Below are 22397 nucleotides of genomic sequence, written 5' to 3' on the forward strand. Positions count from 1 at the left end.
CATTGCAGAACAGTTTAAATACCTAGGGTAAACATCACAAGTAAACATAAAGCTCTTTATCAACAAAATTTCGCCATCTGCATGGAAAAAATTAAGCAAGACTTGCATAGATGGTCAACCCTTCATCTCACTCTAGCTGGAAGAATTAACACTGTTAAGATGAATATTCTTCCTAAGCTCCTTTTATTTCAAAACATTCCAATATACATTAATAAATCATTTTTAAGCAATTAGATTCAACAATAACCTCATTTATTTGGAACTCAAAACATCCACGTATCCAAAGAGCGACCCTACAAAGACAAAAGGCAGAAGGTGGCATGGCTCTACCTAACTTCCAGTTTTATTACTGGGCAGCAAACATATATAAAAACCTGGACACAAATAGAAGAACATACACAGGCTTGGTCCAATAGAAGTAAAATCCTGCAGTACTTCTTTGTATTCCTGCTCTGTGCCCCAATAAATGCAAGTTATCGGCAATATACTAATAACCCAATTGTGCTTCACTCACTTAGAATATGGAACCAATGTAGAAAGCATTTTAAGATGGAGAAGCTTTATCTGTGGCACCTCTGCAAGAGAACCACCTCTTTCAACCTTCAAAACATATGCAGTTTTAATATCTGGAAAAATTTGGGATTAACTTGCTTAGAGATCTTTATATAGACAACGTCTTTGCATCCTATGAACAATTACATTCCAAATTTAACATTCCAGCTACACATTTCTTTCACTATCTTCAAATTAGGAACTTTGTTAAACAGAACCTTCCAGATTTTCCTCATCTTGCACCCTCATCCATGCTGGAAAAATATTGCTCAATCTCAAGGACTTAGACACCATCTCTACAATATATAAAATCATTTTACAATCCCTCCTTTCAAAGATCCAAGAGGACACTGGGAAAAATCTCTCAATTAATATATCAGAAAAGGAGTGGAAAGTAGCAATGCAGAGAATTCACTCGAGCTCCATATGCGCAAAGCATACAATTATTCAACTCAAAATTATATATCGAGCACATCTGTCTCGCCTAAAACTCTCCAAAATGTTTCCAGGGCATGATCCAACCTGTGAACGCTGCAATCAAGTCCCAGCCTCACTGGGTCACATGTTCTGGGCCTGCACCAAATTAACATCATTCTGGACCAAAATTTTTAATTACCTTTCAGACAGCCTTGGTCTCACAATCCCTCCTAACCCATTAACAGCTGTGTTTGGGGTTCTTCCAGATGGGTTTAAAGTGGAGAAGGACAAACAAACTGTGATTGCATTCACTACACTTTTGGCACACAGACTTATTTTGCTAAACTGGAAGAATCCTAACTCTCCTCTTTTAAGTCAGTGGGAAACCGATGTTTTATACTATTTGAAATTGGAAAAAATCAAATACTCAGTTAGAGGATCTGTACAGATTTTTTTCAAAACATGGCAGGATCTAATCAGTAATATTTTAGAATAAGCTCTTAAAGCACAGAGGAAGCAATTATTTCTGTATTTCTTTTTCTTCTCCATTCATCTCTATTGGCTTATCAAACTCCTCAATTTAGGTAAGTTTACAAGCCTTACGTTTTACTCCGATGGCCTTGCTCTCTCTCTCAGGGATGAGGGTCAACTTGTTCTCAATCCTACTTTTTGTAAAAAAAAATGATTGATTTGTATGGAATGATTGCAATAAAATTAATAAAATAAAAAAAAATAAAAAAGAAATGAAATAGGGGTTATTCTGAAGGTGCAGTATGTCAAGAGTGTTCTGGAGGTGAAAAGAGTGTCAGACAGAGTAACGATTATGAAGCAGGAAATTGGAGATGTGATGATGAATGTTGTTAGTGCATATGCCCCGCAAGTTGGGTGTGCAATGGGTGACAAAGATGGAGTAAGTTGGATGAAGTGATAAACAGTGTACCCAGGGACAGAAAATGGTGATTGGAGCGGATTTCAATGGGCATGTTGGTGAAGGGAACAGTGTAGACGAGGAGGTGATGGGTAGGTATGGTGTCAAGGAGAGGAATGAAGAAGGTCAGAGGATAGTGGATTTTGCCAAAAGGATGGACATGGCTGTGGTGAATATGTATTTTAAGAAGACGGAGGAACATAAGGAGGGTGACGTACAAGAGTGAAGGAAGATGCACACAGGTAGATTACATCCTATGCAGAAGAGTCAATCGGAAAGAGATTGAAGAATGCAAAGAAGTGGCAGGAGAAAGTGTAGTTAGGCAGCATAGGATGGTGGTCTATAGGATGATGTTGGAGATTAAGAAGAAGAAGAGAGTGAGGGCAGAGCCAAGGTTCAAATGGTGGAAGTTGAAAAAGGAAGACTGCAAGGTTGAGTTTAGGGAGAAGGTGAGACAGGCACTGGGTGGTAGTGAAGAATTACCAGACAGCAGATGTAGTAAGGGTGACAGCAAGAAGGGTGCTTGGCGTGACATCTGGACAGAGGAAGGAGGAAATGGAAACCTGGTGGTGGAATGGGGAAGTACAGGAGAATATACAGAGGAAGAGGATGGCAAAGAAGAAGTGGGATAGTCAGAGAGATGCAGAAAGTAGACAAGGAGTACAAGGAGATAAGGTGCAAGGTGAAGAGAGGGGTGGGAAAGGCTAAAGAAAAAGCGTATGATGAGTTGTATGAGAAGTTGGACACTAAGGAGGGAGAAAAGGACCTGTACCAATTAGCTAGACAGAGGGACCGAGCTGGGAAAGATGTGCAGCAGGTTAGGGTAGTAAAGGATAAAGATGGAAACATACACACAAGCGAGGAGAGTGTGTTGAGCAGATGGAAAGAGTACTTTGAGAGGCTCATGAATGAAAAGAACAAGAGAGAGAAGAGGTTGGATGATGTGGAGATTGTGACGTGCAACAGATTAGCAAGGAGGAAGTAAGGACAGCTATGAAGAGGATGAAGAATTGAAAAGCCGCTGGTTCAGATGATATATCCATGGAAGCATGGAGGTGTTTAGGAGAGATGGTAGTAGAGTTTTCAACCAGATTGTTTAACACTAGAATTACCAGAGCTAAAAAAAAACTCGTAGATCCGGCCCACCTTAAATCTGTTCGCACCTCTCTGCGAGCATCTTTTGTCCTCTAAATGTGCCAATAAACACAAGCAGCAAGCAGCCAGCTATTCCATTGCCCCACCAACTTAGAACGTGCACGAATTTCTCCCAGCTGATGCCTTGATTGATTATTTGGGAGTGAAGTGGAGTTTTAGAGTGGACATAATAGATCATTATTTGGAACATGTGTGTTTCATTTCTATACTAATCTGTGTAAACACATTTTTAAAACAGAAACATTTTTCATATTTTAGTAGTGAATGACAAAATGTAGGCATAAACTATATAATGTATGAAGCCTTAAGTCCAAAGATCAAATAAACACAAAAGGTTCAAGGAAAAGACAATAGCTTCTGTGGCGTAGCAGTAAGAAAAAAAGCCACATTAGCATGCGACATTGACACGCATTTACTATGACTGCCTCCGTGGCGCAACGGTATCAGCTGCTGTCTGGGAATTAAAAGGTCACAAGTTTGATCCCGCATGACTCCGTTTTGAGAAGTGAACTGCTCTTATTCTTACTATTTTAGAATAACAACATACATTTGAATCCAGCTTGTAACAGCCAGTGTAATTTATGATACTTGTAAAGGTTAGTTTTTTTTTTTATTCACTCAGCCTCCTTCACAATCCCAACTCCCCTAACCCCCACTGCATTTGACACTGCTGTTTTCACATAGACGCGCTATAACAGAGATAAACTGAAATCATGACGACGATTCTACATCGGATCAAGAATGCACCTTTGCCATCGCTGTACTTTGTATATGTACATGTGAAGCTCTGCACTCGAGACTTTAGGCTGTAGGAAGTAAGTAAATAAATAAAGGTAAATAGGTAACAAAGGACGGTGCAAAACATTAACTTTTTTTTTTATTATTATTTTTATTAATTTTATTGCATTCCATACAAATCAATCAAGTTTTACATGAAGAAAACTTGAGTTAAGAACAAATCGATCCCCACCCCTAAGAGAGAGCAAGCCAAAAAGCATGAAATTTAAGACCTGCAGACATACCTAAATTAATAGATTCTCTGTGCTTTATGAAATTATTTTAAAATATTACTGATTAGATCCTGCCATGTTTTGAAAAAAGTCTGTACGGATCCTCTAACTGAGTATTTGATTTTTCCAATTTCAAATAATATAACACATCAGTTTCCCACTGACTTAAAAGAGGAGAGTTTGGGTTCTTCCAGTTTATCAGAATAAGTCTGCGTGCCAAAGTGTAGTGAATGCAATCACAATTTGTTTGTCTTTCTCCACTTTAAGCCCATCTGGAAGAACCTCAAACACAGCTGTTAATGGGTTAGGAGGGATTGTGAGTCCAAGGCTGTCTGAAGGTAATTAAAAATTTTGGTCCAGAATGATGTTAATTTGGTGCAGGCCCAGAACATGTGACCCAGTGAGGCTGGGACTTGTTTGCAGCGTTCGCAGGTTGGATCATGCCCTGGAAACATTTTGGAGAGTTTTAGTCGAGACAGATGTGCTCGATATATAAAATTTTTAGTTGTATAATTGTATGCTTTGCATATGGAGCTCGAGTGAATTCTCTGCATTGCTACTTTCCACTCCTTTCTGATATATTAATTGAGAGATCTTTTTCCCAGTGTCCTCTTGGATCTTTGAAAGGAGGGATTGTAAAATGATTTTATATATTGTAGAGATGGAGTCTAAGTCCTTGAGATTGAGCAATAATTTTTCCAGCATGGATGAGGGTGCAAGATGAGGAAAATCTGGAAGGTTCTGTTTAACAAAGTTCCTGATTTGAAGATAGTGAAAGAAATGTGTAGCTGGAATGTTAAATTTGGAATGTAATTGTTCATAGGATGCAAAGACGTTGTCTATATAAAGATCTCTAAGCAAGTTAATTCCAAATTTTTCCAGATATTAAAACTGCATATGTTTGTGAAGGTTGAAAGAGGTGGTTCTCTTGCAGAGGTGCCACAGATAAAGCTTCTCCGTCTTAAAATGCTTTCTACATTGGTTCCAGATTCTAAGTGAGTGGAGCACAATTGGGTTATTAGTGTATTGCCGATAGCGTGTGTTTATTGGAGCACAGAGCAAGGAATACAAAGAAGTACTGCAGGATTTTACTTCTATTGTGGTCCAAGCCTGTGTATGTTCTTCTATTTGTGTCCAGGTTCTTATCGCCTGTATATTTGCTGCCCAGTAATAAAACTGGAAGTTAGGTAGAGCCATGCCGCCTTCTGCCTTTTGTCTTTGTAGGGTCGCTCTTTTGATGCGTGGATGTTTTGAATTCCAAATAAATGAGGTTATTGTTGAATCTAATTGCTTAAAGAATGATTTATTAATGTATATTGGATGTTTTGAAATAAAAAGGAGCTTAGGAAGAATATTCATCTTAACAGTGTTAATTCTTCCAGCTAGTGTGAGATGAAGGGTTGACCATCTATGCAAGTCTTGTTTAATTTTTTCCATGCAGACGCGAAATTTTGTTGATAAAGAGCTTTATGTTTACTTGTGATGTTTACCCTAGGTATTTAAACTGTTCTGCAATGATAAAAGGTAGGGTATCTAATCTAATATTATATGCTTGAGAATTCACTGGAAAGAGTACACTTTTATTCAGATTAATTCTGAGACCAGAGATCTTTTGAAATTCTGTGAGTGCTGCTAAGACTGCAGGCACAGAATTTTCTGGGTCCGATATATACAGTACCATATCATCTGCATATAATGAGATTTTCTGTTCCAGTCCTTCTCTGCTAATCCCCTTTATCTGATCAGTATTTCGACAATGTATTGCCAGTGGTTCAATGGCAATTGCAAACAGCAGTGACAAGGGCATCCTTGTCTAGTGCCACGTTCTAGTTTAAAGTAGTCTGAGCAAATGTTGTTGATGCAAACTGAAGCTTCTGGGTTAGTATACAGTAATTTAATCCATGCACAAATGTTCGGGCCAAACCCAAACTTCTCCAATGTAGTAAAAGGTATTTCCATTCAATCATGTCGAATGCTTTTCTGCATCCAATGATAATAATATTTCTGGGGTGTTTGATTTAGTTGGTGAGTATATTACATTAAACAGGCGTCGAAGATTTGAAGATAAGTGTGGCCCCTAATAAATCCAGTTTGGTCTTGTGATATTACGAGGGAGCACTTTCTCCATCCTTCTAGCTATGATTTTAGAGAGTATTTTAACGTCGTTATTCAGAAGTGAAATTGGTCTGTATGATGCACATTGTAATAAGTCCTTATTTTGTTTTGGAAAACAGTGATTAGTGCTTGGGGAAAGGTTTGTGGAAGAGATTGGTTTTCTCTGGCTTCTGTAAATGTTGCTAATAGGAGGGAGCTAGCTGAGCGGAGTATTTCTTGTAAAATTCTGCAGGGTAGCCATCAGGGCCTGCTGCTTTCCCGCCTTGGAGTGACTTTATAGCATCTAGTAATTCTGATAATGCCAGAGGTTTATCAAGTTCCTCCACACTAAAAGCGTCTATTTGTGGTATCTGTAATGTATCCAGAAATTTAAACTCAGTAGTATATAGGGATTTATAGTAGTCTCTGAAAGTGTGCATTATATTTTTGTGTTGATGATTTTATCTCCATTCGTTGTGATTAATGATTGCGTTGCACTTCTTGCTTGTGAATTTGTTGAGCTAAAAGCTTATTAGCTTTCTCTCCATGTTCATAGTAATGATGTCTGGATTTGTAAATTAGTTGTTCAGTTTCTTTAGTTGTCAAGAGGTTTAATTCTGAATGTAGAGCCTGCCTTTTTCTATGTCTCGCTTGGTAGTCTGGCATGTTCTTCATCTATTTTAGTAATTTCGCTTTTTATCTCTGCTACTTTCTTGGCTTTGTATTTATTTCTGTGGGAAAGATATGAGATAATCTGTCCTCTTAAGAAGGCCTTAAGAGTTTCCCAGAGTATTCCTGCAGAGATCTCAGGGATGTATTTGTCTCTAGAAAGAATTGATTTGTTTGGATATAAATTCAGTACAATTCTCGTCAGCTAATAGAAGCGGGTTGAGACACCATCTGGGGGTGAGTGTATGGGGCTTAGTAATTTCAGCTCCAAGATCATAGGTGCATGGTCAGAAATAACAATAGCATCGTATTTACAAGATTTAATCTTAGGCAAGAAGTTATTATCTATAAAGAAGTAATCAATCCTTGAGTAGCAATGATGTACTGGTGAGTAGAAAGAATATGTTCTTGAATTTGGGTTTAAAAACCTCCAGGGGTCTGATAAGTTGTGATCAGTTATAAACTTTGTAATTATCTTTGCGGTGTTAGATGCGTTCCCCTGTGGAGAAGTCCTATCTAAAAGTGGATTTAGAACACAATTAAAGTCCCCAGCCATTATAACTTTATGAGTGTTCAGATTGGGAATGGATGCAAATAAATTTTGCATCATCAGGTGCATAAACATTTATCAAAATCATTTTACAGTTAGATAAGTCTCCCATGACCATTACATATCTCCCTTCAGGATCCAATACTACATCTGATGCTACAAATGGTACTGTTCTATGTATGAGAATTCCACACCTCTAGTTTTCTTTGTAAAACTAGAATGGAACATTTGGCCAGTCCAGTCTTTTTCAGCGGAACTGATCCTTGCTTAGTAAGTGGGTTTCCTGTAAAAATACTATTTTAGCATTTAGACCTGTTAGGTGAGAGAGTACTTTCTTTCTCTTTAATTCGTGATTCAGGCCTTTAACATTCCAGCTCACGAAGTTAACTGTCCCATCATGGAGACACTGATTCTGAGTTTTTGATGTCATTTTATAGTCTTAACTGGAAGTGAGACAGCTTCGGCCTTAATTTCCTATTTCCCCAAGAGTTGTTGCCATGCAGCTTATTATTACGTTGGTAGTTATAATTATAAAGATTAAGAGGATAGATTAGGTATAGATCAAGCCTGCTCTCTTTCTTTCCCCCCCTTAACCCCCCACCCTCCCTTTTTGCCTCCCCAAGTGAGGCTAGAACCCACTTCACACAGTCCCAGTCCTCTAACATACCCAGAGACAGAGCACGTCCAAAGCAAAACAAGCCCCCACGCAGCGGTCTTAGTGCATTAAGATAATACACCCAGGCAATAAACCCGGGGAATAGTGTTAATAATAATAAGTCTTAATGCAATAATAGCAATAACCATACACCAAGGGTTTGATGTTGAACAGTCTCGTTTAGGATAGAGATAAAATAATTAGTTGAAAAAAAAAAAAGGAAAGTAATTAAGTACAATAAAACATAGACAGATAGCGCCCTAGTAATACTAAGTAATAATGAGAATATATGATGATAAAAACCCGTATTTTAAACAAAAAGATCAGAACGTAGATTATTAGTCCTTGCTATATCATTAACGACCATGACTCACTGTTATGTATCAGAATAGTCCCGGGATCAGCTTTCTTAATTCCTTTTCTGCTTCTTCCTTGCTAGCGAAGAAATAGAATTGACCTTGCAATTCAGCTTTCAGTTTGGCCGAATACAAGAGGCTGTATTTGACGTTGGGTTGCCGTAACCACTGTTTAATGTTGTAGAAGGCTGCGCGTTTAGTAGCTGTTGCTGGAGAGAAGTCAAGGAAGATATGAATGCGGTTATTCTCATATATAATATCTTGCTTGTCTCTGAGGAGTGCCATCACCTTTAGCTTAAATGATAATCTTTCAAAGTGAATAATAAAAGATCTGGATCGAACGGTATTTGATCCGCGTACGTGGTAAGACGCTGCTATCTCAGATTCTGCTTTAAAGTCCTCCCCGGTTGTTTTAGAGAAGAGTTCAGCTGCGAATTTCACTGGGTTCGAACTTTCTTGATTCTCAGGCAGACCTTCAATTCTGACATTATACCTTCTGTTTCCATCTTCCAAAGCAGCCAGTCTGTCTCCGAGTTTTTTGCATTCAGAGCTGACATTTTCTGCTTTTTCTTCGTCACTGGTAGCTAAATTTTCGGCTATTTCAATCCTAGTCGTGAATGTCTCCTTGAGATCCTCCAATTGATCAGTAAGCGTTTCAAATTTACCCAGCATCTGTCGCATCTCCAGTTGCATTTCTTGTTGCAGCCTTTCATTTGCCTGTTGCAGCATCAGCCGCTGCGGTTTGTTTGCTTGTTGCAACTCCTGCCACTGCGTTTCGTTTGCTTGTTGCAACTCCTGCCGCTGTGTTTCATTTGCTTGTTGCAACTCCTGTTTCAATTCCAGCAACTCCTGTTTCAATTCCTGTCTCAGTGTCTCATGTGCCTTTGCCCTTGCTTTCTCATTTGCCATATCAGTTTTCTTATCTTGTATGAGCTCAGCGAACATCACCTGCAGTTTAGACATTTCAATTGTGCTTTCTTGTACCGTAGGTGAAGCGTCAGGCTCTACTGTAGCCGGTGTCCCCACTATTCCCGGCTTGCGTGGAGCAATTGAAATCGCGGACTGTAAGGCCTTTTCCAGTTTCAGGTGTTCTTTTCCGATCGGCGAGCTATCGAGATCTGCACTCACGATTGTACATTCGCTCCTCTTTTCACTCTCAGCCAGGGACGATGTAGCGGACCGTGGTCCCGAGGAGTCTGTACTTTCGCCCATCTGATCCAGGTCTCTCTCTGAAAGGCCGTATCTTGAGCTAGGGCTTGCTAATCTTAGCTTGGGTGCAGCTTTAGTTTTCAAATCTTTCGGACCCCCTTTCTTGTTGGCCATGTTTATATATGCTTACATATACTGTAGCAGTCTCCTTGGGTTGAATAGATACAGGATAGCTCAGGATAATAAGCAAATAATATGAAAAATAACACAGCTGCTAGCGGAGCTCCACTTCAGACGTTCCTCTCTCGCATCGGACGAGACCAAAACATTAACATTTATACGTTACTTACATAAAAGCCAGATCTAATGTTGTTTACCGACACGGGCATGCTCAAAAAATACACGTGTAATGCCACGAAAAGTGCACACAGACACTTCAGTTCGCAAGCATTGGTACAAGAATGCAGTCACAAGTAGACTGCAGAGCTATAGCCTGTCTTTATGTGAAAACAGCAGAGAATGAAACTGAATAAAAAAAATCCCAAAGCTAACCTTTACAAGTATCATAAATTACACCTGCTGTTACAGATTGAAATCAAATGTATGTTTTTATTCTAAAACAGTAAGAATAAGAGCAGTTTACTTCTCAAAACGGATTCGTGCATGATCGAACTGATGACATTTTGATTCCCAGTCAACAGCCGATACCATTGCGCCATGGAGGCAGTCATAGTAAATGCATGTGAATTTCTCACACTAACGCGGGTTTTTTTTCTGCAGTTATGTTTTTAAATAAAAGAGCACTTGTTCTGTTATATTTGTACCTTTTGTGAAAGTGTTTCTTTGATATTTGGACTTCAGGTTTCACACATTATACACTTCATGTCTACATTTTGTCAATTATTACTAAAACATGAAAAACGTTTCTGTTTTAACAATGTGTTTACCGTGCATAGATCGTTGTAGACACGGAACACACATGAAATGCAAGTGTTCCAAATAACGATATAGTATTTATAAAAGGTGTCATTTTGCCTGACTTCTCACTCTATAGAACTCTAAGCAACTGACACGCAGGTAAACAGACTTGAGCTGAGAAAACTGTGCGGGGTGGGAAGATGTGATAGCAGGCTGCTTGCTGTTTGGTGCTTATCCACACATTTATAGGACAAAAGATGCTGACGGAGAGGTGAGAAGCGATTTAAAGTGGGATGGATTTTTGAGTTTTTCGTTGGCTCTGGTAAATCTAGTGTTAATGGAATCTTGGAAGGTGAGAGGATGCCTGAGGAGTGGAGAAGAAGTGTACTGGTGTCGATAGTTAAGAATAAGGGGGATGTGCTGGACTGTAGTAACTACAGGGGGATAAAATTGATGAGCCACAACATGAAGCTGGGAAAAGAGTAGTGGAAGCTATGTTAAGAAGTGAGGTGATGATTAGTGAGCAGCCAAGAAAGAGCACCATAAATGCGATGTTTGCTCTGAGGGTGTTGATGGAGAAGTATAGAAAAGGCCAGAAAGAGCTGCATTGTGTCTTTGTGGACCTAGAGAAAGCATGACAGGGTGCCTTAAGAGGAGTTGTGGTATTGTATGAGGAAGTCAGGAGTGGCAGAGAAGTATGTAAGAGTTGTACAGGATATGTATGAGAGAAGTGTGACTGTGGTGCGGTCTGCGGTAGGAGTGACGGATGCATTCAAGGTGGAGGTGGGATTACATTAGGGATCGGCTCTGAGCCCTTTCTTATTTGCAATGGTGATGGACAGGTTGACAGACGAGATTAGACAGGAGTCCTCGTGGACTATGATGTTTGCTGATGACATTGTGATCTGTAACAATAGTAGGAGCAGGTTGAGGAGACCCTGGAGAGGTGGAGATATGCTCTAGAGAGGAGAGGAATGAAGGTCAGTAGGAACAGGACAGAATACATGTGTGTAAATGAGAGGGAGGTCAGTGGAACAGTGAGGATGCAAGGAGTAGAATTGGCGAAGGTGGATGAGTTTAAATACTTGGGTTCAACAGTACAGAGTGATGGTGGTTGTGGAAGAGAGGCGAAAAAGAGAGTGCAGGCAGGGTGGAATGGGTGGAGAAGAGTGTCAGGAGTGATTTGTGACAGACAGATATCAGCAAGAGTGAAAGGGAAGGCCTATAGGATGGTAGTGAGACCAGCTATGTTACATGGGTTGGAGATGGTGGCACTGATCAGAAAGCAGGAGACAGAGCTGGAGGTAGCAGAGTTAAAGATGCTAAGATTTGCAGTGGGTGTGATGAGGATGGACAGGATTAGAAACAAGTATATTAGAGGGTCTGCTTAGGTTGGACGTTTGGGAGACAAAGTCAGAGAGGGGAGATTGCGTTGGTTTAGACATGTGCAGAGGAGAGATGCTGAGTATATTGGGAAAAGAATGCTAAGGATAGAGCTGCCAGGGAAGAGAAAAAGAGGAAGGCCTAAGAGAAGATTTATGGATGTGGTGAGAGAGGACATGCAGGTGATGGGTGTAACTGAACAAGATGCAGAGGACAGAAAGATATGGAAGAAGATGATCCATTGTGGCAGCCCCTAATGGGATCAGCCAAAAGAAGAAGAAAGAAGCCGGATCAGAAAATTAATATTTAATATTTTAAAATATTATTTTTTATTAATATTACCCCCTTAAAGGTTTTCACATTTTATTTATACAACATTTAATCACAGGGAACGTAATTTAGCTTTTTTTGACACTATGCAACAGAAAAGTACTTATTATTGTCAAAGTGAAAACAGATGTCTGCAAAGTGGTATAAATTAATTACAAATATATAAGACAAAATTATCAATTTCATAAGTATTTTATGAACCCTTTAAGTCAGTATTTAGTAGATGCATCTTTGGCAGTCATGACAGTCTTGAGTCTGTGTGCAGAGGTCTCTGTCTCTATCAGCTCTGCACATGGTATTTTTTCTCTATTCAAAACAAGTAAACAGCCTTTTTCAATGTCCACCCACAAATTCTCAATAGGATCGAGACCTGGGTCTCTTTTAACTCCCGATTTCTGTTTTTTGTTGTCTTATTTATTGTTTGTGTCACAATAAAACATATCTTGCACCTTCAGAGTAGTATGCATGTTATGTAAATACAATGGTGCTACCAACCCCAAAAGTCCATTTTAATTTCAGATTGTAATGCAACAAAACAGTACAAACACTGATGGTGATGAATACTTTCGCAGGGCACAGTAAACCCCATGTGCACAGCGACTTTGGAAAGCTTCAGATTTAGATCTTTGATGATGTAAGCCAGCAGGGCTAACCAGGGTTTTCCCATACAGCTTGTGGATGTTAGTGCCAAAGAGACACAGCTTTAGATTTGTTGTATGTGGGTGTTTCCCCTCAAATCATAACCACATATCTCAATTGACCCATTGTGAGTCACGGTCAGTGTGCAGTGCACTGGATTGGTTATCCCATGCAGGGCTGGTTCTTGCATTTCACTCATTACTGCTAGAATAGACACCAGTTCTATGTGATGCTAAACTGGGTAACTTAGGAAAAGGGAATGACTGGATGGAAAATGCTGGACAATGATTGTGTGGAATTTTACTTTATTAATATTTAATTCTGCCTATTTGACACTTGATTCCCTGTTTATCTGCACAGAGCTGGCTACCGCCCCCTGTCTTGGCTGCCTCCGCCGGCATCTGCCGGACCCCTCAGGGTCGGTTGTCCTCCCGTCTTCCTTCTCACACACATAGTCTGTCCCTCAGATCCCTAGGGTGGACTCCTCCATGATCGAATCAACTCTTCCCTAATGCCGCACTATCGCTCTGCAACCCTTACTTTCGTTCCTTTTACACCTCTTTCTTTTTTCCTCCATCTCTGTGCTGGCCCGTTCTTATATGGCTTTGTGGACACAGCACCTCAATCACGCACGACAGGTGCTACTCACTCCAATTACCTCATCAACTATCCACAGCTGCACGAAAGCACCCATGAAGACTGACATGGCTATTTGGATTATTTAAAAACTGGCTTTTCTTTTGAAGCCTCGGACCTGCTATACCACAGTCTCATACTAAGACTGCTTACCGTAATCATTTGTTAAATAGTAAATGGACCATACACATCCTGCTTTTGCTTATTGTTTCAAATATGCTGACTTTTCAAGATATGTACGACATTAGGGGAATGGATATGGGAGGAAGGATCGGCACTTCTTTAAACTGATAAGTCAAAAGCACACAAGTTTATTCAAGAATTATCATTGAAGGGCCTTGAAACCACTGATGCACGATAATAAAAAAACCTCCTACTTAATAACTGTCTAATGTGGCTCTCTTTTTCTTCCACAACACATAGATGTTTTTTTTTCCTTTTTTTGTACAGAGTAAATTGTTTTATGACTGGGCAGAATTTTGTCCTTACTATTAATGTGTCCTTGATTCAAAATGAAGAACTTATTTAAATATAAAAGACCAGCCCTGTACTGTGTCCTCTGTGATGTTTTCTTTAATAAGATCAGCCTTTTATACACGATGACTCCTGTCTGCTGTTTCCCTTTTGAAATATGGTGCAGTGCTTTTGACAACTCACTGTAGGTGCTTGCTGCTTTTGTGTGTAGGTTATTACTTTTTGGATGCTTGAAACAGATACTGTGACCATCAAAGCTTTTCTTTAATAGACATCGACATTATCTTTTCTTCCTGGGTTTTTTTCCCAGATTAAAGTTTCCCATTCTTTTACAATTTCTTCACTCACAACTGTATTCTGATCACACAAGCTGAGCAGACTGTCAATTCCTGTATCTCTACATCTATAGACTCTATTTTTCCTGTCAGATTTATCTGTCAAATCGCAATATCTGCCTGTCTGATGGATGTCAGGTTTGTTGATTGTTCAATATATGCGGTCTGTGTGCCACAGCAGAAGTTAATTGATTTTATACAATTTCTGGTTTATATTAGATAGAATGAATGATCTAAATAATCACTTTAAATTGCAGATGCACATTAGGATGCAGTACCATCTTTTTTCTTATAATTATTCAAAAGCTGAAAAGTAAAACATGGATAAGCTAATTAAATATAACTTTATTGGCTTTTTTTGAATTTTGGACTTGGATCAATTTAGTATTAAAGGATAAGTTATTATAAGCAATGTTTCTTTACTGTTTTCTTCATATATTAAATTGTGTTCTAGAGTGAAGTGTTTTTTATAAATTTTAGTCTGGTCTTCTGCTTTACAATGCAGGTGATGCGGCTGAGTTCCAAATATGAAAACAAAAGCCTTAAAACTTCTTATATATAAACATCAATGCATGTAAGTATGTCTGTCTGTCTGTCCGGCCCGGGAAGTAAGAGGTGGAGTCGGGGTAAGGGCTCTACGTCCGAGGAAACAGAAACTCGCTTAGCTGCTAATACACAAGCGAGGCCAGCACATCAGCAAATCGAAACCTCTGAAGAAAGAGTCACTCACATAGCCACTAATTTAGAAGAGAGGTGGGCATGTCAGCAAAACGGTATCCCTTTTACTTTTCCTCCCGTCGCTAATACACAAGCGAGGCAAGCACGTCAGCAAAACAAAATCTCTGAAAAAAAGTGTTACTTGCATAGTTATTAATACACAAGAGAGGCAGGCACATCAGCAAAACGAAACCTCCGAAGAAAGAGTCACTTGCATAGCCGCTAATACAGAAGAGAGGTGGGCATGTCAGCAAAACTGTATCCCTTTTACTTTTCCTCCCGTCGCTAATACACAAGCGAGGCAAGCACGTCGGCAAAACAAAACCTCCAAAGAAAGAGTTACTCGCATAGCTGTTAATAAATAAGAGAGGCAGGCACATCGGCAAAACGAAACCTCCGAAGAAAGACAAAGTTGCGTAGCCACTAATGCATAAGTGATGTGAGCATGTCGGCAAAACAAATCCTCCTAGAAGAGAGATGCCCAGAGTAGGTCCTTTCAATTACATGACATCTCTAGATTTCCATTTTTTTCTGACGATTTCCATGGTTTCTACGACCCTGGGCTTTTTACAGAACAGGCTTACACAGCTATACCAAATACTTTTTAAGGCAAGACTGTTATCGAGTATTAAGCCACGTCTTGAGATTGCATCAATATTGTAAAACAGTGTATCAACATCCTTTTAGGAAGGAAAAAAAAAAGTATTACGTCCAGAAGTAACAAATTAAACATTGATGTAAGTAAGTTCTATTTTTTACATAATCTGAATCTTGTCTGTCCTTCTGCATTTTTCAAGTGTTTTATATTTGATATCTACTTCAAAGCTACTAAAAACTGAGCATTTTGGACCATTTTGATTTATGAATATGAGCATTAACCAAAATAATACATTTATAATAAATAAATATAATGTTACTAAAATTTAATGTTACCCAAAACAATTAAATGTTAAATCCTTAAACTACACCTTTAATTCCTTACAAATACAACTTTGTAAATCGGTGCAAAATGATTTTGAAAACATATGAAAAAAAGATGCACCTTAGACTCCCCTTCAGCACTCCAAAAAGAACACAAATGATCTTATTCATGTTTAAATGAGAAAGTACAGACTACACTGCATAAAACCAATGAATAAATTAGATATTTTTAACTTGGGATGACCGGCACAGAGGTAGCAGTAAGGAGACCAAAGTTTGCTTTGGAGTTCCCATCACGTGTGTATAGGTTTCTTCTGGTTTCCCTGGTTTCCTCCCATAGATTAATGATGTGTATGTTAGCTGGATTGTCACTGTTAAATTGGCCTGTGTGTGTGTTCACCCTGGGGTAGACTGGCGCCCTGTCCACGAACAGATCCTGCCTTGAGCCTGGCACATGATGAGACCCTGTTCAGAATAAGTAGGTTTGGAAAATGGACAGGCCAAAAGATAGATTTCTTTTTTGTTATTATTACGTTTTATTCTTCGATTCTACCCAGTGCAAAAAAAAATTACCATTTGCAGCCCTTCACAATCACGCAACTTCTCCACACTGCAGACAGCAGTATGGCACTTGTGAGCCTCAGCATTAGCATCTGAACAGTGTGTGTGTCTGCCAAATCCATCACCTTACTGAAGCCTCAGTTTGAATAAACGAGCAATTGGAATTTTCGTGATCATTTGTGGAAAAATAAAAGCCAGCACAATGCTATTGCTTGGTGTGTTATTGTGGAGTTTTACTGTATTTGTGGTTTATAATTGAACGCAAAGAGGTAGCCCAAGATGGAAAACTAGATACAAAGATAACCAAAAGAGAGCAGTGTGGATGGAACAATTGGAAAAAGGTATTGGGAGTATTGTGTGATCAAAGAATTGGAGTGGTTTAAAGAGAAGGTTTTTAAGACAGTGCTAAGACCAGCAAAGATGTATGGAGCTGAGACATGGGCAGTAAAGGGAGTGTAGGAGAAGTTAGATATGACAGAAATGAGAATGTTGAAATGGATGTTTGGAGGTACTAAAAAGGACAGAATAAGAAATAAGACATATTAAGAGGTACCACAAAAGTGGTAGAGATATCTAAGAAAGTATAGGAAAGTAGGTTCATTTGGTGTGGACAACTGATGACGAAAGAGAAGGAATAGGTGGGCAAAAGAGCGATGGGAGCAATGGGAATGGAAGTACAGGGGTAGAGAAAGCAAGGGAGGTCAAGGCAGAGGTGGATGGATAAAGTAGTAGAAGATTACTGATCACTAAAGCAAAAGCTTCTGACTGGGGAGGAGGTTCAGGACAGAGCTCTTTTGAGAAGGTTGATCAAACACATCAACCTCACAAAGAAGTTGGAAAAGATGAAGTGGAAGAAGAAAAAGATACACAGTGTTTATTAGTTAATGTGTTTTCATCAGCTGCTAATTTTTCACAAAATAAGTTACAAAATTTCCTTCAAATATTATTCAAAATGAATACAGATCTCTTAAACAAGCTGGCATAAAGCTGTCTATATGCTGTAGAGGTCAGCTTCTGGTCCAAAGTATTAATAAACTGCAACATCTCATTCTTTATTCACACTGCCTTATTAATTTGCAGATAATGACAGAGCAGAAATAAGGCAGTAAAGTAACATATCTTTGTCATTAATGCTAAAGGCCAAGGTCTTCTGACAACAGCAATAACATTTATTTCTATAGCACATTTTCTTACAAATGATGTAGCTGAAAGTGCTTTTCAAGATGAAGAAAGAAAAAAAGAAAACTTCAAGTCCCATGCAGTCCTAGGAGTCTCCAAACTGGAACTAATCAAGTTGGACACTGCCACCCCTTGCATGGAGGGATGAACTGTTGTAGGTTTCCAGCCTGGTACAGTTAATCCATTATTCTTTAACCCCAACAGTGATAAGGATCTGAAACCCTCCCTGCTGTATTGTGCCTCCACCCACACTGTCCTTTCCTTATGACCTCCCAGTAATATATATATATATATATACACATATACAGTATATATATATATATATATATATTGCATGCCACACATACATGCACATATATATTGATTCATTTTTTGACTTTTCTGACAGTGCTGCATTTGGCCATTTAACAATATTTTCTTATTTACAGGATGCTCTTATGGTACTAAACTGGTATTGACCTCTCCATTTCCCTTCATGCACATCTAATGAACACGGATGAATAGGCTTCTGCCCAGTGCCTCCCTTTCAAATTAAACAATGTGACTGTCTATCAGTAGTGATCCTGCTTCATTGTCCTCAGTTTGTCATTTGTAAATGGATTATTGTCATTACGGATTTAGTAAATGTGCAATAGAAGATGTGCATAAAGCTTTCAAGATATGCCATATTTTCTTCAGTTCTTAAGTTTTTCTTAAATTTTGTTGACAAAAATGTCAAAGCACTCAAGAGACATCATAGCCTCTAAACAACTATGGCCATGTTACTCACCAGTGTATAATGTTTCTGAATAAATCAAAAGCATTCTTTCCAGACACATGTTTAAATGTTTGTTCATGTTGGCCTTTGCAATATTGTTATATCTTGTCATTTTGAATTCCTTTCTTATTCTAATGTCATGATGTATTTAGGCTGAAAAATAAAAAATAATAATTAATAAAGGTACTATTTTGGATGACATGGTGATCCAGTGGTAACTGCTGTCTCCCCATCCAGACACTGTCTGTGTGGAGTTGGAATGTCCCTCCCTTGTTCTAAAGCCATGCTGGTTGGGTTGATTGGTAAGTCTAACTTGGTGTCCGCTACCTTGTGTTTGTCTTTATTTTTATGCCTTCAACAAGTGACAACTATTTTATCGTGTTGTTGCAGTTGCGAGGATGCTAAGATTCACACCGTCTGAAGGCAGTGATATGTTTATTTTAAAGGAAACAGGAACCACTGGAACACACCCAGCCTTGATCCAGCATGCACACACTCACACACAGAGATTCTTATAAACAGGCTCAAATAAATCGATAATAAAGTATATACTAAACAAATATACAAGGCAAAAAAAAAAACAACAACAAACAACGTGTGAACAAAGCCCTCCCCAGTTCCAGGACAGAATACTAGGCACAATACAATAAACAATTGACACTTATGATAAAGTCTAACTCAAGGTCTATTTTGGAGCCAGACCCTAACCCAGATAAATGGGGAAGGTTGGTGTCAGAAAAACCATCCGGCTGTAAAAATCATTTTGAAACCTATAAAACACCAAAGTGGGAAAAGATGAAGAAGAAAACAACGATAAAGTTCAACCACAGTTCAGTACAGAAGGTGCAGATGACAATGATGTGTGGAATGAAAAACCCCTGGGAACATCCCTGTAAAATAAAAGTAAAAATTTTGTCCTACCAGGTTCCTGTTGTCGCATGAACATTTGGTGTGATTAGGAGCATTCCACAGATCAAGACGTATCCAGTCAATATGAAATCAGACAAATAAGCAGGCACAGGAAAAGCACATACATCCAGATGGAAACGGTAATCCATGGTGGTTGTATTTGTAATCCAATAAATTGTGAAGCATAGAAAGAAATAAACACAGATAATCATGATTCCTTTAGCGTCTTTTTGACTCATTTTTAAAAAATAGCACCTAATTAGCTTTTTTTTCCGAGCCACCTACACCATTTTGAACCCTCCCAATGGTGTAATATTACCAGGATTATAGTCCTGGATTTCTTGGCCAACTGGCTGCATTGTTCTTATATGTGCGTGGACGTTTCTTGCGGGAATGTTTCACTTCTCCTTCTTTGATGTAGAACCCTCATCATCATTTGAGTTTACCTCTGTTATAGCACGTCTTTGAAAACAGCAGTGTCAGATTGGGGGGAGTGTAAACATGACTGACAGAATAAACCTGAATAATCCATCCATCCATCCATTTTCTAACCCACTGAATCCGAATACAGGGTCACGGGGGTCTGCTGGAGTCAATCCCAGCCAACACAGGGCACAAGGCAGGAACCAGTCCTGGGCAGGGTGCCAACCCACCGCAGGACACACACAAACACACCCTAGGGCCAATTTAGAATCGCCAATCCACCTAACCTGCATGTCTTTGGATTGTGGGAGGAAACCGGAGCGCCCGGAGGAAACCCACGCAGACACGGGAGAACATGCAAACTCCATGCAGGGAGGACCCGGGAAGCGAACCCAGGTCTCCTAACTGCGAGGCAGCAGCGTTACCACTGCGCCACCGTGCCGCCCAACCTGAATAATACAAAAAAAAAAAAACGCTAACCTTTACAAGTACCATAAATTTACACCGGCTGTTAAAGACTCAAAGCAAATGTATATTTTTAATCTATAATAGTAACAATAAGAGCAGCCCACTAATCAAAACGGAAATGCAGAAAGGACCCGTAATCGAATCCGCAACCTCTTGATTATGAGACAGCAGATATTTGGACTTCAGTCTTCACACATTACATACTTCATGTCAACATTTTGTCATTAGTACTATAACATGCAAAAAATTCCTGTTTTAGTTATGTGTTCAACATTTCCTGCCTCGCATTTCCTGTCATCCAGCATTTACACAGATCATTGTAGACACGTAACACACATGAAATGCATGTGTTCCAAATAACAAGTTATTATTTACCCTCTACCACTCCAAGTACTTCACACCCAGATAAAGAGCCTTTAGCTGGGAGAACTTCAGCTGCTTCGGTGGTGGATGGGAGAGCAAGCTGCTTGCTGCTTGTCCTTTAAGGTGGCCTGGGATTATGACTTTTTTTGTAGGCTTCAGGGATTCTAGTGTTAACTTGCCAACAAAATGCAACATCCAGTTTTTGAATGGTGTGGGTGTATTTACATATAACATAACGTTGTTACCAACATTAGGAGGCAATTTGCTGTGGTGTCCAATTTTCCTAACATAATTGGAGCACTTTAATGCATTCAAATTGCAATAAGGGCACCTAGCGAGAATGAAGCTACTTTTGTTATCTATTCTATTAACATATAAGTCATCTGTGGTGCAAGGATGAGACTGGTTATCATCATGACTGCTCTTGCATAATGCCATATAAAAAGGCATCTCCAATAACAGATGTTTGTTCCTCTTCCTATTACATGCACACTCAGTGCCCAGTGATCTGCTTCATCTCAGGAAATCAAAACCCTTTTTTTATTTCAGTTATGATTCAATCAGACCGTACAGCTTTTATAGCCACAGTAACATGGTGCCATTCAACATACTTGCACTTGTTGCTGATACCCACACTTAGGCCACCAAAGGTTCTTTTCTCACTACTGGATGTGTCATACAGAAGGCTGATATACCAGTCAGTGAAGTTCTGCAGAATTGTGATTACATATGTATGAGTTTGATTAGCATGGTCCATACATGGTTGTTTCAGAGTGGAACCTGGTAGAGTTTGAGGTGCATTTACAAACACACATTTATAAGATGTGTGTGATTTATAAAGTGTAAATTGCATAGAAACTGGTTAAAGTTGCCTAAAGTTGCCAGGATAGTAAATTGTTTCCTGCAAGTTTGAATTTGATAAGCCAATTAGTAAATGGATGGATGGATGGACACTTCATATAGTTTTTACAACATGAGAGTTCACTGTCAAAAAATACATTGCAAATATGTTTTTCTCCTTCCATTATTTACCCACTTGTGAGTCTCTCCAGTTATTGTTCTTTTTGCTACTGCCTTCAGCAAAACTTGTCACACAAAAAGTCTATAGGATATCTTGTCTGCCTTACTCTCTCAATAACTGGGTTTACAAATCCAGTCTTGTTCGGGTTTTCTGAAAACTACTGACCAGGGTGTCCGTAGGCTAACTGTGTCGCTATTAATTAGTTAAGCGAAACTAAACAGTGGCCAGCACTTTACAACTAGATTTTACTTTACGGATTTAAGAATAAATATTTTTTTAAAAGTAATGGCTGAGATACTGGATGTAGTTAGACTGAAATTACAAATTTGTTACATCTTTTTGTTTCAAAAGATTTGAATTTTAATCAACTTAGATTTCGTTACTCAATTTTCCCCTATGAAACATCAGTTTTTGCATCCTAATTAATGAATTCAACCAGGCATTAAGATCATCCTAAATTTAAAGTATTTTATATGGACTCTAAAACAGTATGAAAAAGTGGTCACCATGAGGCATAAACCTGCATGTTTTGCATGATTTAGCTCAGCCTATGGCAATATTAATAGGCAGGTAAATGGGATTATCAATGCCATCCAAAATTTTGCAACATAGTTTTCCTTGTGATAAATTAATAAAATACAAGTGGCCCCTGGCTTCTAATAACACATTTCAGAGGCAATTCTATTAACTTCTGAAGTTTTATTCCATTAAGTTACTTATCAGCTACTGTGATGTTTTAAATTGTTTCCATTTTCAGGCTTCTCAACAGTTACCTTAAATTAACTCTGGCAACTTCTAAACAAGATATTATTTAATTTTATAAATGGT

The sequence above is a fragment of the Polypterus senegalus genome, chromosome 9 (genome assembly GCF_016835505.1).
Source record: "Polypterus senegalus isolate Bchr_013 chromosome 9, ASM1683550v1, whole genome shotgun sequence".
Lineage (NCBI taxonomy): Eukaryota > Metazoa > Chordata > Cladistia > Polypteriformes > Polypteridae > Polypterus > Polypterus senegalus.